We start from the raw sequence: 14,918 nt of genomic DNA on the forward strand, positions 1-14,918 counted from the left end.
TAGATTAGGTGTTATGTCCAGACCCAGGTCTCTCTCGCGCGTCGTCACAGGTAGGCTGTTCCCCTTCATTGTGTACTGTCCCTTTGGTCTCCTATCTCCTAGTCCCATTTCCATAACTTTACATTTGCTCGTGTTGAATTCCAGTAGCCATTTCTCTGACCATCTCTACAACCTGTTCAGGTCCTCTTTGAGGATCCTGCAATCCTCATCTGTCACAACTCTTCTCATCAACTTTGCGTCATCCGCAAACATCGACATGTAGGAATCTACGCCTGTACACATGTCGTTAACATATACAAGAAATAGAATTGGTCCCAGCACCGATCCTTGTGGTACTCCACTTGTTACTGTTCGCCAGTCCGACTTCTCGCCCCTTACCGTAACTCTTTGGCTCCTTCCTGTTAGGTAGTTCCTTATCCATGCTAGGACCTTTCCCCCCACCCCCGCCTGCCTCTTGAGCTTGAACAGCAGTCTCATGTGCGGTACTGTATCAAAGGCTTTTTGGCAGTCCAGAAATATGCTGTCTGCCCAACCATCTCTGTCCTGTCTTATCCTCGTTATTTTATCATAGAATTCCAGAAGATTTGTTAGGCACGATTTCCCTGTTCAGAACCCATGTTGATGTTTGTTCACAAACCTAATGTTCTCCAGGTGTGCAACCAGTCGTAGCCTAATTATTCTTTCCAGCATTTTACAGGGGATGCTTGTCAGTGATACAGGCCTATAGTTAAGTGAAGATCGGCACTACATTTGCCTTCTTCCAGCAACTGGGCAATTCTCCCGACATAAGTGACTCATTAGAGATCATTGCCAGAGGCACGCTGAGGGCCTGCGCTGCTTCTTTTAGTATCCACGGTGATACTTTGTCTGGTCCAACTGCTTTAGTTGCATCTAGAGTTGTCAACTGTTTCATTACCTCCTCTGCTGTCACTTCTATATTTGATAGTCTTTCATCTAGGGTAACCCCTTCCAACAATGGGAGCTCCTCAGGCTCGGTAGTGAACACTCCATGGAAACTGGCATTCAGTGCCTCGCAGATTTCCTTGTCACTTTCAGTATATGCCCCCTCTGTCTTCCTTAGTCTTGTCACTTGGTCGTTCACCGACATTTTTCTTCTTATATGACTGTGTAGTAACTTAGGTTGTTTTTTCGCTTTGATTGCAATATCGTTCTCATAGTCCCTTTCCGATGTTATAAGGAAAGGATTAAACTTTTATAAGTTTAATGTTATAAGTTGTTTCCGATGTTATAAGGAAAGGATCGGCTTTTGCAAGAATGGTGTGCCTCTCGGAAAGTGGAAACCAAAGAAGACCTCGAGCAGCTCATACTGTTAGAGGACTTCAAAGACTGTTTGTCTGGAGATCTGAAGACGTACCTAGAAGAGCAGCAGGTAGAGACCTTATGTGCGGCAGCCACCATGGCTGAAGAGTACATCTTGACACATAGGTCTTCCACTAGGTATGTCCCGAAGAATTACTCCCGTCTGTTTGGCAAACCTCGTTAGGAAGAGGAGAGACCCGTCCCACAAAGCGCTGTGAAGACGCCCCCAAGTAGCCCTCGAAGAACCAGTCCTAACAGTCCGAAACACCGGAGTCCGAGGAGGAATATGGTGTGTTGGACTTGTGGGCAGAAAGGGCACGTAGCTGCTATGTGCTGAGGCAGAAGAGGTAGCGGCCCATGTAGGGAGGTGATGTTGATGAGCTGTGTGACACCACCAATAGAAAGCCAGTCTATGACTACTCAGGAAGAACCAGGATTGTTTTCCCCTCACACTTCAGGCGGGTATGTAACGAGTGATCATACTGGTAGATCAGTTTTAGTGCTCAGAGATAGTGGAGCAGCCCAGTCCCTGATCGTGAGAAACTCGTTACTCGAGGGAGTGAGTGTGGACGGGAGACAAAAGGTTATCCTGGTCGGGTTTCCTAGGACGCGGTACGTTGCCCCCTTAGTGCCGATACATCTCAACTCGCCTTACTTCAGCGGCACATGTGCGTTGGCAGTAGTTGATACCTTGCCTATAGCTGGGATTGACAAGATACTAGCCAACGACTTGGTGACAGATTGGAGCAACAATCATCCCAAGATTGTGGACGAGTCAGCCGGAACAGCAAAGTCCGAGGTAACAGCAGGCATTGGTAATATCCAGGTACAGACGGACAAGGAATTAGATAACGTGTTTAATCCTTCCTCTCACCCACTGATCGACAACACTCCAGCAGAGTCTCCTGATTCTTCTCCCGACAAGAAGCATGAGGTTATGGTGGCAGAAGCGACTGAGCGAGAAGAGAGGCCTCGTGTACAAGCACCCACGGATACCCAAGAGTCTAGCGTGAAGGCGGACGAGTACTTGCGGTATGGCAAAGTACAATGTATACTGAACCGGCCAGAGATTCCCCAGACGTCAGAGGTATGTGAGGTATGTGCGAAAGTTCTAGTGCCCTCTTCGGTCCAAACCCGGCTAATGGATATAGCCGGCTATGGACATTACAAGCTCATGAAACTTATCCCTAAGTTAGCCAAATGTTTCTTAGCGGTATTTTTTGTTCTCGTGTGTGTTCTCAGTAAGGACCAGTGGACGACCCGACGGATGGTGGTTCCCATGAACAACGCAAAGAGATCCCAGGGATTAGAGACGTGCACTGTGAGTGTTACAGTCAAAGAAGGGACTTGGAAGGTGATGGTAGATACAGGAGGTATGAGATGTGATATTATGAGTGACTGTTTCCGACAGGTTGACACCCCCCGCGTGATTGCTGAGCCTAGATGCAGCGTTATACGGAACGTTGGTCGACCTGACGGTGGCAGAGCGAATGCCATCTTTGATGTACGAGCAGCCCTGTTGGGACTAGGTGTGGGCCTAGTAGAGGCGTATGCTGTGAGTACTGATTTAACTATCGCTGTCACTCTAAATTATCAGACCCCTGTATTCCAGGTTCCCGTCTCCCTGAAGGACTACCGGACCGGTACCAGAAATGCCGTCTGTGACCAGCCGTCATCGGTGCCACGACACAGGGAAGTGTCGATTCACCCCAGATCGCGTCGATATCGATCCTTACTCGAGGCACGTGAGATTATGCCCCTGCTTGACATCTCAGCGAGGTTGTATGAAGATCACATCAGGCAGGTCATTGCCTTCCATCTGCAAGTTTCCTTTGTGCCAGAGTTTCGCATTAGAACAGTTCTGTGGACAAGACATCCTCACCATTCCATTTCTTAGTGTACGTGAGTCCGTGTGGAGTTGTATCCACGAACTAATTTGGTTTGTTTTTTTTCTTTTAGAAACCCAAACCAAATTCTTTTTGGTGGGGAGGTGTTACGGACCCTAGTCCAGCGTCCGAGCACGGAGCAGTGACGACAACGCCATCTGTGGGTCAGCTCCCGAAACCTCCTCCAAATGGACGACGCCATCTAGTGAGGTCGGGATATACCAGCCACAGGCGCTGGTTTCCCGTATTAATTAGCTTGTAACGTAGCCGCTGCTGACCTCTGGTGAGGTGACGCTTAGACAGCAACGCCATCTATGGAGTGGATAGGTGGGCGTTTGTGTCTAAGCCTGTAAGTGAGGTGCCCTAGGGTGTCCCTAGTACTGATGACGTGTCTGATTACAGAGTCGACCTGGGACTGCTGGATTGGACGATGGGCAGTCTACCCAAGGCAGCCGTAGTCTCCCCACGTGTTTGCTGCAGAAGCTGTGAGTTGCTTCCGGACGAACACTGCTGAGAATGTTAGCCTGCCTGTGACGTGGCAGAGTTAAGGAATCGTCGTACCCGGGGGTTGACTGGTGGAAGAGATTAGCCACTGTGGTGCTATAGAGAGGAGAGTGATCAACGGAATCACACGAGGCTCCTGCCTAGGGCTCGCAACCCTAGTATCGGTCGTGGAGTGGCCTACTCAGCGGAGCTGATTGGAACCTGCCAGCTACAGGCTAGATTTGTGGTTGAAGGCCTCCACGACGGTGCACCCAGTGAGACTGTGATTTGGCTGGCCTGTGGCCAGGGTAGATTCGCCTAGAGAATCAAAGGATTCATCATGAGGCCATGAGAAGAGAACCAGGGCTGCTCATCTTGAGCACTGTAGAGCATCCTGTGTCTTCAGAGGAAGACAAGTTATTGTATATAAGTGTAGTTATAGCCCCAGCGAGTGACTGTGAGATATTTGTTTATGGTGGTGGTTAATATATATATTTAAATTAGTTAATTTGTATCCCTTCCCCTTTTATTTAACTTGCGTTATGGAACACACCCCTTGAAAGCCACTACTAACTTGGGGCCGGATACCCAAACTCTAATAACATCAGAGAAGAACCCAGTTACGACCCAATAGGGCCGTAACACTGCAGGTGACGATCTTCCAATCCTGAGCACTAAAGTTGCAAACTCTGTGAGCTAGAACTGCTGCACGATCTCCCTCACTACATCACCGAATTCCCAGTTATTAGACCTTTCAGACCAGTTGGCATGAGATACCTGGAGATTTGCAATTACTTTATTCACTCTCGTTTTCTTGAAGATATCCTCACAGTGTACCCAAAATTTGCCAGCACAGGCTACTAAACATATGGCCCTGTATGACTAACCATCCTGTGAGATGGGGACTTTTATTACCACTGCTACCTTATTCACTCTTGTGTTGATGATATCCTCAAAATGCATCCGGAGTCTACCAGTGCAGACTGCCTATCACATGCCTCTGAATGACTAACCATCCCATGTGATGGGGATTTTTTAGCATCACCTAGTCAGTAGCTTTTTTGACACACTGCACTCCACTTCATATGGTCTAGGGTAGCTGCACTAATACAGATGTACCTCATGTATTAATAATAAAAAAAAGTGTTTTCAATAATTGACCTTCAAAACGAATATTCAGATGATAGATTTATGACTGATGTGTATTGTGTGCACAACCTTTTGATTCAGCGAAATACTTTATAATGAAAAAAAAGGTACAGTAATAGATATGATGAGAGCATGTCTGGGTGGAAAAGGTGAGGGGGTGTGTTTGTGGAGTTAGGAATGGAATGATAATGTTGACTGTGGTGAAGAGTGTGTTGTGTAGCAACACTCTGGCTCTTACTCCAGTACCACTGGCCACTTAAAGGGAGCACCTCAGTCATTCACAGTGAAAGTGTCCCACACTCAGCCTTGCAACCCCAATAGCAAGTAAGAAAACCGGCAGTTCCCGGGACTCCAATCAATGTATTTACAGAGACAGACCCAGGCTGGCTCCGAACTGCCGATTTACCGGCCACAGAAGTCAATATCCTATGCCGCCAATCTGGTATATAGCCAGATAATTTTTATTAATACAACGGTAATTTTGTCCCTGCCTGACATATCCTTAATTGTTCTCAGTGTTCCAAAACCAGACCCACGCAAACAATATAGTAGGTTAAGAAAGGAGTGAAGCGAAACACAATGCAAAAACATAAACAATTTACTGGGTATAAAAGAACATTTGCCCAAAACCGAAAATATCTTAACTGTCTTATGTTTCAACACTTCTTCGGTGAAATTCAATACCGACACACCTTTTAATATTAACAGAACTTGCTAGGTATTAAATTTACTAATACTTTTCAAGCAAAGAATGTTGGAAATTTCCAACACTAATAAACTACTATTGTATTATAATAAATCATTATTATTATATACTAACTACAGTAGTTACTAAATTTACTAACGGTAGTGTCAACATAAACTAACCATAGCATCTGCGTATTAATACTAAAATTCTCACGAAATAGAGCAGCAACATTGCGTCAGATAATGTCTAGTTAAACACATTTATTACCAATGTGTTAGAGAATTGAATGTGGTTCTCTAAAATCATCAGTATTCCGTGTATTAATTCCTTACGGATAATATAACTCCCAATAATCTTAAATCGAGAGTTATTAGTTATATTGTTCTGTAGTAACATTTCCTTCTGTCTCGCAGGAATGTCATAGAGAGAGATAAAATCTTCTCCATTTCTCGTTTAACACTATAAAACGAGAATACGATAATATTTAAACCCCTATAATTGCCACCCAGTCCTCATTAACGTATTTCATCCATAATCGCGTGGAAAAGAATTATTCGTGATTAATAATTTCTGTGGTGAATGCGAGAGCCGGGTTGGGGGAGGCGGCGACGCCATTGTGGAGAGAGCGTGCCTGGACAGCGTACGAGAGAGGAGGGTCCTGGCGTGAAGAGTGGCGAGACACGTGGCGATTGTGAGTTATCAGCAAGAATTACACTGATACCCAACTAATAGTGAATAATTGTTCCTCCATGTGCTCTATAGTGCCCAGCCAGCCAATAACGCGTCTACAATTAAAGTCAAAACCCACAAATACACGTACAACGCCGTGAACGTCTGGGACTGGCAGACGCGATATCGGCAGACTTCAGTATTACATACACTCACGTTAAGTATAGGTTTTTTTCTTGATGCATCATCTAAGATCGTATATTTGTGAGTAGTCTGTCGTTACATAGTGAGAAGACCCCGTATCCAACGTTAGTACCAAATCGGCATTTCTTCTATTTTCATGAATATTGAGATTAAAGTACCCTATTCCAATGCTACTTAATATTCTTTAATTTTCAGGCCGTATGTGAGGAGTCATCGAGTCGTTTTTCTTCATTCGTGCTATTCACCTCTAGTTCCTTCTATGTGGAGATCCTGAGGTCACGAGGACGAATCACAAAACGATGTCATAGAAATCGTCTTAAAGCTAAGACTCTTTTGTACAAATTTAATTCCTCTAATTTGATTCTTATACAATTTTGTAGGATCATTATATTAAATATTGTTACCAGATATGTCGTTGGAAATTCATGTGTTTGCTTAGACTGTTGCTCCGTAATTTAATAATCATTAATATTTACAATTTGAGTTCACCTATTTGAATCTATAACATTTTAGATCATAATATTATTTACTCAGCAATGAACTGGTGACGAACCACACTAGTTCCTAGACGTATATGAAGTTCTAGTAATACCCCCCCCCCCCCCCCCAATGAAGGTGTTTGAGGCTTTGACTTTAGTTAATTAATCATACAGTCCATTCATTATTTCAAGTGATTATCCCTTTTATTAATTATCCATAGACACTGGTTCTCTAGTGTTATTCTAATGATCACTTTTATTAGTTTTCCCTCTTTTCTCAAAAGTGGGTGGTCCTTCGTTATTAAATTAAATAAGTAAATAATTGAATAATTGAGTCAAGCCCCAGATATCCCACAAAGAATATCATCTCTGAATTCACTTCTATAATAATTGCAAATGGGGAAGGAAATTTAATGTTCCATACTATTGTAGAACAGAGGCTGCAGTCCAAGCAGCCTGATGCAGTTGGTAGATGCTCCCTCTAGTGACCTCTTCCTGCAGAGTTCCTCTTCTTATCCTCTTTAGTAACACCAAGGTAGATCTCTCCTCTCAGCTGGTTGACGAACTTCGACGACTGATCTCCTCAGACGATCTGACTAGGATCAGGCGAAAGGCTCCCAGACCTTCATCGGTCTTCTATGCTAACTACAGTTCCCACAACTCTGTAGAAGTGTTGTAGCTCAGTAGCTGCTTCCGCCAGGGCTGCTATTTTGAGACATAGGCCCAGGACTTACCACCTCCCGCCCCTAGCAGTTCCTGTGGGGGAATACCAGGATTTTTGATGGAGAGGACAATTACTGAGGAACAAAAATGTGGTTATAAGAACCATGAATTTAAAATTAAATACTTACTAAAGTTTATAATAAAATGCAAAACTAAAAGCTCTTAGCTGAATACATGGTCTCTATGCTGGATTGTAAGTCCATTCCCCTGTGACCTTGATTCTGGTATTAGGTTGTGGCAGGTAGGGTCCTTAAGGATGACCTAAGACATCAGTTGCAGAACCACAAATTACCTGCGGGTATACCAATACATTTAACTTGTATTTTTTACAAGGATATGATAAAACAGCTCTATGGCTACAAGTACTGGTAAGGGTCATGGTTTCGGATCTGAACTTTATACTCTAGCCTAGTCCTTGGAATATCTGTGGTTGCACACAAGGTATAAATTCACAAAGATGTATGGAAATATGCATAAACATTATTATATGCAATAAAATAAACTATCTTGATAAATTAAGATTAATGGATAAGGGAATTAAATGTATAAGTTATATTAAAGAATTATGTATACAGGATATAATTATTCTTATGATATGAATATTCAGCAATAAAAGAGGTTCATTCCCTGAAAAGATTAAGTCAGAACTTACTAGATGATCAGGCGTTGCCTCGCTGCCTAACGACTCTCAATTTATATATGGATGTATTAATGTTATAAAGCATGCTAACTGGCCAATCTACTCTCTAACACAGTCAATAACTTTCATCTCTCTATTCCATCTTGAAATTGACAACCGGAGCCTATCTAACGGTAGGATGATGTCTCTCTTGCTGAGACCAAACTCTATTTTTTTTATGGGGATTTGTCAGCCTTGATGTTGGTTGTGCCCCTGGTTGACGGGTAGCGCTTGCTGTGGGATGGCGTCTTGTAGTGGTTGCGAGGATGATATTTATAATGGAGAAAATATGGCGAGACTCTGGGTGCATGAGCTTGCTTTATTCCACTTGATAAAAGTTTTTAAGATCAAATTTCTGATCAAATTTTAGATCGGTGGCTTCCTTTGTATCTAGCAAGTTAACACTGGTGATCAGATAAGTAGTTCGTACGGTTCAATGATTGTTGAAAAGGTTATCAACACTGCACACTTGTACGCTGCTCCGGTGTCATCAAGGGATGAACAGGTACACTTCTGGACCACCGGTGTCTGCCCGTGGCGCCAGTCAAGGTGCCAGCAATGTTTATAAATTGATTATTTTCTTTATTTAAACTGATTATTGTGATAACGGTATATCACAAGATAATTGCCTAGTGGATTTGAAGATTTTTAACAGTACAGGACAGTATAATATGACCTTTATTAAGGATTTTGAAAAATACGTCCTTGGAAGCTATTATCTTGGTACTAATAATGTTTTTGATTTTATAGCGGCTTCTAGACTCTTGTGATCACATCTACAATATTATATACGCATTAAGCCCAATGGTGTACTTTACTAATAGTTATGAAGGATGCTGATGTAGATACAGAAGATATATGGTCAATAGATAATGAATCTGATATAAATATAAATATGATACGGAATAATACATTCCTTAGATAATAATATTAACATGAGTGGAATTTTCCACAGTTCATGCCTGGTACGGCCTGCGGATCGACACTCGATCCCACAGCACCGCCTCTTGAGTCACGCAGGAGTACCGACGTCACGGAGCTTCCTGAGACCTCCTGTCACGTTCCAGCTCACTAAATCTTCCACAAGATTTTAGCAGTTGTTCAGTATCTCCTCTACGTTACCTCTCGAGTACCGCTTAGAGTAATGTTCCTTCTTTTGCCTTAAACCTCACCCATGAGGGACCGACCTGCAGTGCGACCTATCACGTTCTTTCCCAGGTGGCTAGTGACGGCGGCTTTCCTGCCATCAGCTCTGGCCCTGACGTCACACTACGTCACGCCATTGGCGCTCTGTGATTGGCTAACCCGGACGCATGACCGCATCCGACCAATCATATTAACCCAAACCAGGAGACGTCGCCTCACCGCTTCTGGAATATTTGACGGGAATCGCTGTCTCCTCCCTGAGCCAAGCATTCCACTTTGTTGCAGCGCTCACTCACCTCTTCTCCATCGACTTGAAAACTTTAATAATTCAAATCTTTTGCATCTTGCGTCCTTATTAACGTAATCGAACGAAACAAGAAGACTTTTGGCTATTTACGTGTGGGAGTATGACTTGCTAGTCGGGTGAGGAGGGTATTTAGGCCGACCACGTAACAGTTGAGAAAGCAGTTAATGAGATGAGACTGGGAAGGTGTGTACTCACCTAGTAGTATTCACTAAGTTGCACTCACCTAGTTGACCATGCGGGAAATTAACTCTGGCTCTTTGGTCCATCCTCTCAACTGTCAATCAACTGATGTACATATCCTGAGCCTACTGGCTCTATCATATCTACATTTGAAACTGTGTATGGAGTCAGCATCCACCTCATCACTGCCTAATGCATTCCATTTGCAAACTACTCTCACACTAAAAAAGTTCTTTCTAATGTCTCTGAGGTTCATTTGAGTACTGACCTTCCACCTATGTTCCCTTGTGCATGTACCTCCCGTGTTAAACAGTGTATCCTTATCTACCCTGTGAATTCCTCTGAGGATTTTCTAGGTAGTCATCATGTCTCCCCTCACTCTTCTGTCTTCCAGTGTTGTGTGGTGCATTTCACGCAGCCTTTTCTCGTAACTCATGCCTCTTAGTTCTGGGACTAGCCTAGTGGCATACATCTGACCTTTTTCCAGCTTCGTCTTGTGCTTGACAAGGTACGGGCTCCATGCTGTGGCCGCATACTCCAGGATTGGTCTTACATATGTGGTATACAAGGTTCTGAATGATTCCTTACACAGGTTTCTGAAGGCCTTTCTGGTGTTAGCCAGCCTCGCATATGCCACAGATGTTATTCTTTTTATGTGGACTTCATGAGACAGATTTGGCGTGTGCATGTGTGTGTGAGTGTGTATTAACCTAGTTGTATTCACCTAGTTGTGCTTAAGGGGGGGGGGGGTGGTTGTGCTCTGCTCTTTCGGCCCACCTCTAAACTGTCAATCAACTGTTTCTACTATTACTATATTTTTTCCCCCACTTCCCCCCCCCCCTCACACACACACACACTAGGAAGCAGCCCGTGACAGCTGACTATATCCCAGGTACCTATTTATTGCTAGGTAACAGGGGCATAGGGTGAAAGAAACTCTGCCCATCGTCTCTCGCCAGCACCCGGGACCATAGGATCACGTATCCTGCGTGCTGTCCGCTCGGCCCGCCGGCTCCCACGAGATAATTTCGTGTGTGTGTGTGTACTCACCTATACTCGCCTATTTGTGCTTGCGGGAGTTGAGTTTTGGCTTTTTGGTCCCGCCTCTCAACTGTCAATCAACTGGTGTACAGATTCCTGAGCCAACTGGGCTCTATTATATCTACATTTAAAACTGTGTATGGAATCACCCTCCACCACATCACTGCCTAATGCATTCCATCTGTTAACTACTCTGACACTGAAAAAGTTCTTTCTGACGACCCTGTGGCTCATTTGGGTACGCAGTTTCCACCTGTGTCCCCCAAGTTCGCGTACCACCAGTGTTGAATAGCATATACTTGTCTACCCTGTCCATTCTCTTGAGGATTTTGTAGGTCATTACAAAAATCTGATTTCTGTATGATCATGTCTCCCCTCACTCTTCTGATCTTCCAGTGTCGTAAGGTGCATTTCCCGCAGCCTTTCCTGGTAACTCATGCCTCTTAGTTCTGGGACTAGTCTAGTGGCATACCTCTGAACTTTTTCTAGCTTCGTCTTGTACTTGACAAGGTACGGATTCCATGCTGGGGCCACATACTCCAAGGATTGGTCTTGCGTATGTGGTATACAAGATTCTGAACGATTCCTTACTCAGGTTTCTGAAGGCTGTTCTGATGTTAGCCAGCCTCGCATATGCCGCAGAAGTAATTCTTTTTAATTCATGTAATTCATTTAAGTAATTTTAATTTTTTAATGGCTTCAGGAGACAGGTTTGGTGTGATATCAATTCCTAGATCTTTCTCTCTTTCCGTTTCATTAAGTACTTCATCTCCTATTCTGTATCCTGTGTCTGGCCTCCGGTTTCCACGGCCTAGTTTTATTACTTTGCATTTACTCAGGTTAAACTTTAGCAGCCATTTGTTGGACCATTCATTCAGTCTGTCAAGGTCGTCCTGTAGCCTCCTACTATCATCATCTGTTTGAATCCTCCTCATAATTTGTGCATCATCAGCAAACATTGAGATAAACAGTTCTATAACCTCTGGGAGATCATTTACATATATCAGAAACAGCATTGGTTCAAGGACTGACCCCTGAGGGACTCCACTTGTGACGTCACGCCAACCCGAGACCTCACCGCTCACAGTGACTCGTTGGTCGTCTGTTACTTAGGTACACCCTTATCCAACGGAGTACCTTCCCTTTCACTGAAGCCTGCATATGTGTGTGTGTGTGTGTGTGTGTGTGTGTGTGTGTGTACTCGCCTAATTCGCCTAATTGGGCTTGCGGGGGTTGAGCTTTGGCTCTTTGGTCCCGCCTCTCAACTGTCAATCAACTGGTGTACAGATTCCTGAGCCTACTGGGCTCTATCATATCTACATTTGAAACTGTGTATGGAGTCAGCTACTCTACCAACTACTCTGACACTGAAAAAATTCTTTCTAACGTCTCTCTGGCTCATCTGGGTGTGTGTGTGTGTGTGTGTGTGTGCGTGTGTGTGTGTGCGCGCGTGTGTGTGTACGTGTGAGTGTGGGGGGGGGGGCGCAGAAGAGAAACATGGGAGGGTATGTGACGTGGGAGAAGAGGAGGGGTGTGCTTGATAGAGACAAAGAAGATGTGTGTTGGAGGAAATATGCTTGTGTCGGGGGTGGGGGGAGGGGGAACAACCTGCAAGGACATATGGGTGAGTCCACGGCACAAGGTCAATCTGGGCACCGCCGGGTACCCCCATATAATCTTCCAAGAAACAGCAAAGCTCTCCAATGGCAATACCCAAATGGAAGCTCCAAGGAGCCTAGCAATTTTATAAACAAACAGCATTGACTTCATTGTGGTCAATAACATACTATCAACGACCCGAGAGTGACGCTTGACGTACCATTGTAACGCACTTCACGACGCATGGAGTCCCAGTGGTTCCACTGTTGTCTGCCTATGGTGGAGATGGGATGACCTACTCAGCTGATATAGTTGGGGTTCGATCGTCACAAGCGGCCACGTGAGTGGTGTCTAAAACTCTGCAATGTCCCATTTAAACTGAGCGAACCCTAATTCCGTAGTTAAGTGAGGTGTTTCCCAACAAGTAACAAAGACACCACGACACCGTTCTCAATTTAATTGGGGTGTGGAAATACACCTTCCAGGGCCTATAGTTTTGTTGAAACTGCAGCTGTTAAAACGATAGTTAACGACTGCTCCTTATCACTAAGCAAATTGTTAAAGAGATAATTACAAGGCAAATTGCACTGGAGAAGACCATGAACAAGCAAATGACGTTCAGATGCTGAACGACCGTGATACAATACCGTTAACGGTGATGGGATCATTGTGTCAAGGTTATCAACGGTGATGGGACCATAGTGTCAAGGTTGTCTACGGTGATGAGACCATAGGGTCAAGGTTGTCAACGGTGATGGGACCATAGTGTCAAGGTTGTCAACGGTGATGAGACCATAGTGTCAAGGTTGCCAACGGTGATGGGACCATAGTGTCAAGGTTGTCAACGGTGATGGGACCATAGTGTCAAGGTTGTCAACGGTGATGGGACCATAGTGTCAAGGTTGTCAACGGTGATGGGACCATAGTGTCTAGGTTGTCAAGGGTAATGGGACCATAGTGTCAAGGTTGTCAACGGTGATGGGACCATAGTGTCAAGGTTGTCAACGGTGATGTAATTATGGTGCCAATATTGACAACGGGTATGAGCGCAAAGTGCCAAGTTTGTCAATGGTGAGGGTATAAGGATAATTGTGCAAAACCTGTCAACGGTGAAGAAATCCTATAATACGAAGTTTGTAAAGATTTGAGAGACCTTAGAATGTCAATATTTCCAGAGGTGAGGGGATCTTAGATTGCCAAGGTTGTCAAAGATGGGGGACGGGGGGTTGTAATCTTAGAATGCCTCGTTTGTTATAATAATGGGACCTTAGAGTGAAAAAAGTTTTCAACGGAGATGGGAACTTTTAGTGCTAATGTTGTCAAAGTTGAAGGAAACAGAGTTGGGATCTGGGAGTCTCACACACTAGTTTACCGCTACCTAAAGACGAAGCTCTCGCCACACTGGCAGGTACAGAAGACAATAAACGTTATCAACATTAATAATAATAACAAAAAAAATCAACACCAGTTGATTTGCAATTGAATAATATGATAATATAAAGCCAATAATCAATGATTTTCTATAAAAGAAACGAATGTAATGTATTAGAGCAGAAGAGAGACCTGAGTGGTAAGAATATTGTAATTTACAATAGTTGTGACGTCGGTTCCTGCCTCTAGTCTGAGGGACGTCGTGTAACACTTTAGTAGGAACTTTATCCAATGATCAAGATAGTTTCTTTCAGGGAGGCACAGACAATATGGCGCTTTATCCATCCATTCATGAGGGCGTCATGCAATAAGTATGTGCATTTGGTTACATGTCATAACATTAACATATTGATTCATACAAGACAATAATTTAGACATATTCTCTGTTCTAGAATTCCCAATATACATACTGGACTAGAGTTATTCAGCTGAGGCGGGGATACATAAAAGGCGATCACCCAGCCATACATACATAGTCTCTTTAGAGACAGGAGTACATACTAGGTGATAATCCAGTCATATCATTAGAGTAAGAGCAAGACTGGAACACGAAGATGCCAGCGATGACGTGTCACTGCTCAAAATGCCATACCCACTACACCTCACTAATCTTTGTGGGTATAAGACATTAGCCCATGTCTCTTATCTCTACTGACCTCCAAGCTTTATAAATCGGATATGTTCTGTCTCTTGTCTTTTTACGGGCTCAAAATAGCCTTTGCTTCATGGACATTTCGTATTGAGTAGCTAAATCTAAAAGAACAACAACTACTCTTGTCTTCTCACTGATAAGTCATAGAGATGGTGCAACTCTACCAGTACTCAAAATGTTCTACGCTTACGCAGTTAGGTCACCCATTGACTATGCTGCACCTGTTCTCACAACTCTTAGTGACAACCAATGGGAGAAACTTGAAGTGTCACAAAATGATGT

This window comes from Procambarus clarkii, chromosome 11, assembly GCF_040958095.1.
Source record: "Procambarus clarkii isolate CNS0578487 chromosome 11, FALCON_Pclarkii_2.0, whole genome shotgun sequence".
Taxonomy (NCBI): Eukaryota; Metazoa; Arthropoda; class Malacostraca; order Decapoda; family Cambaridae; genus Procambarus; species Procambarus clarkii.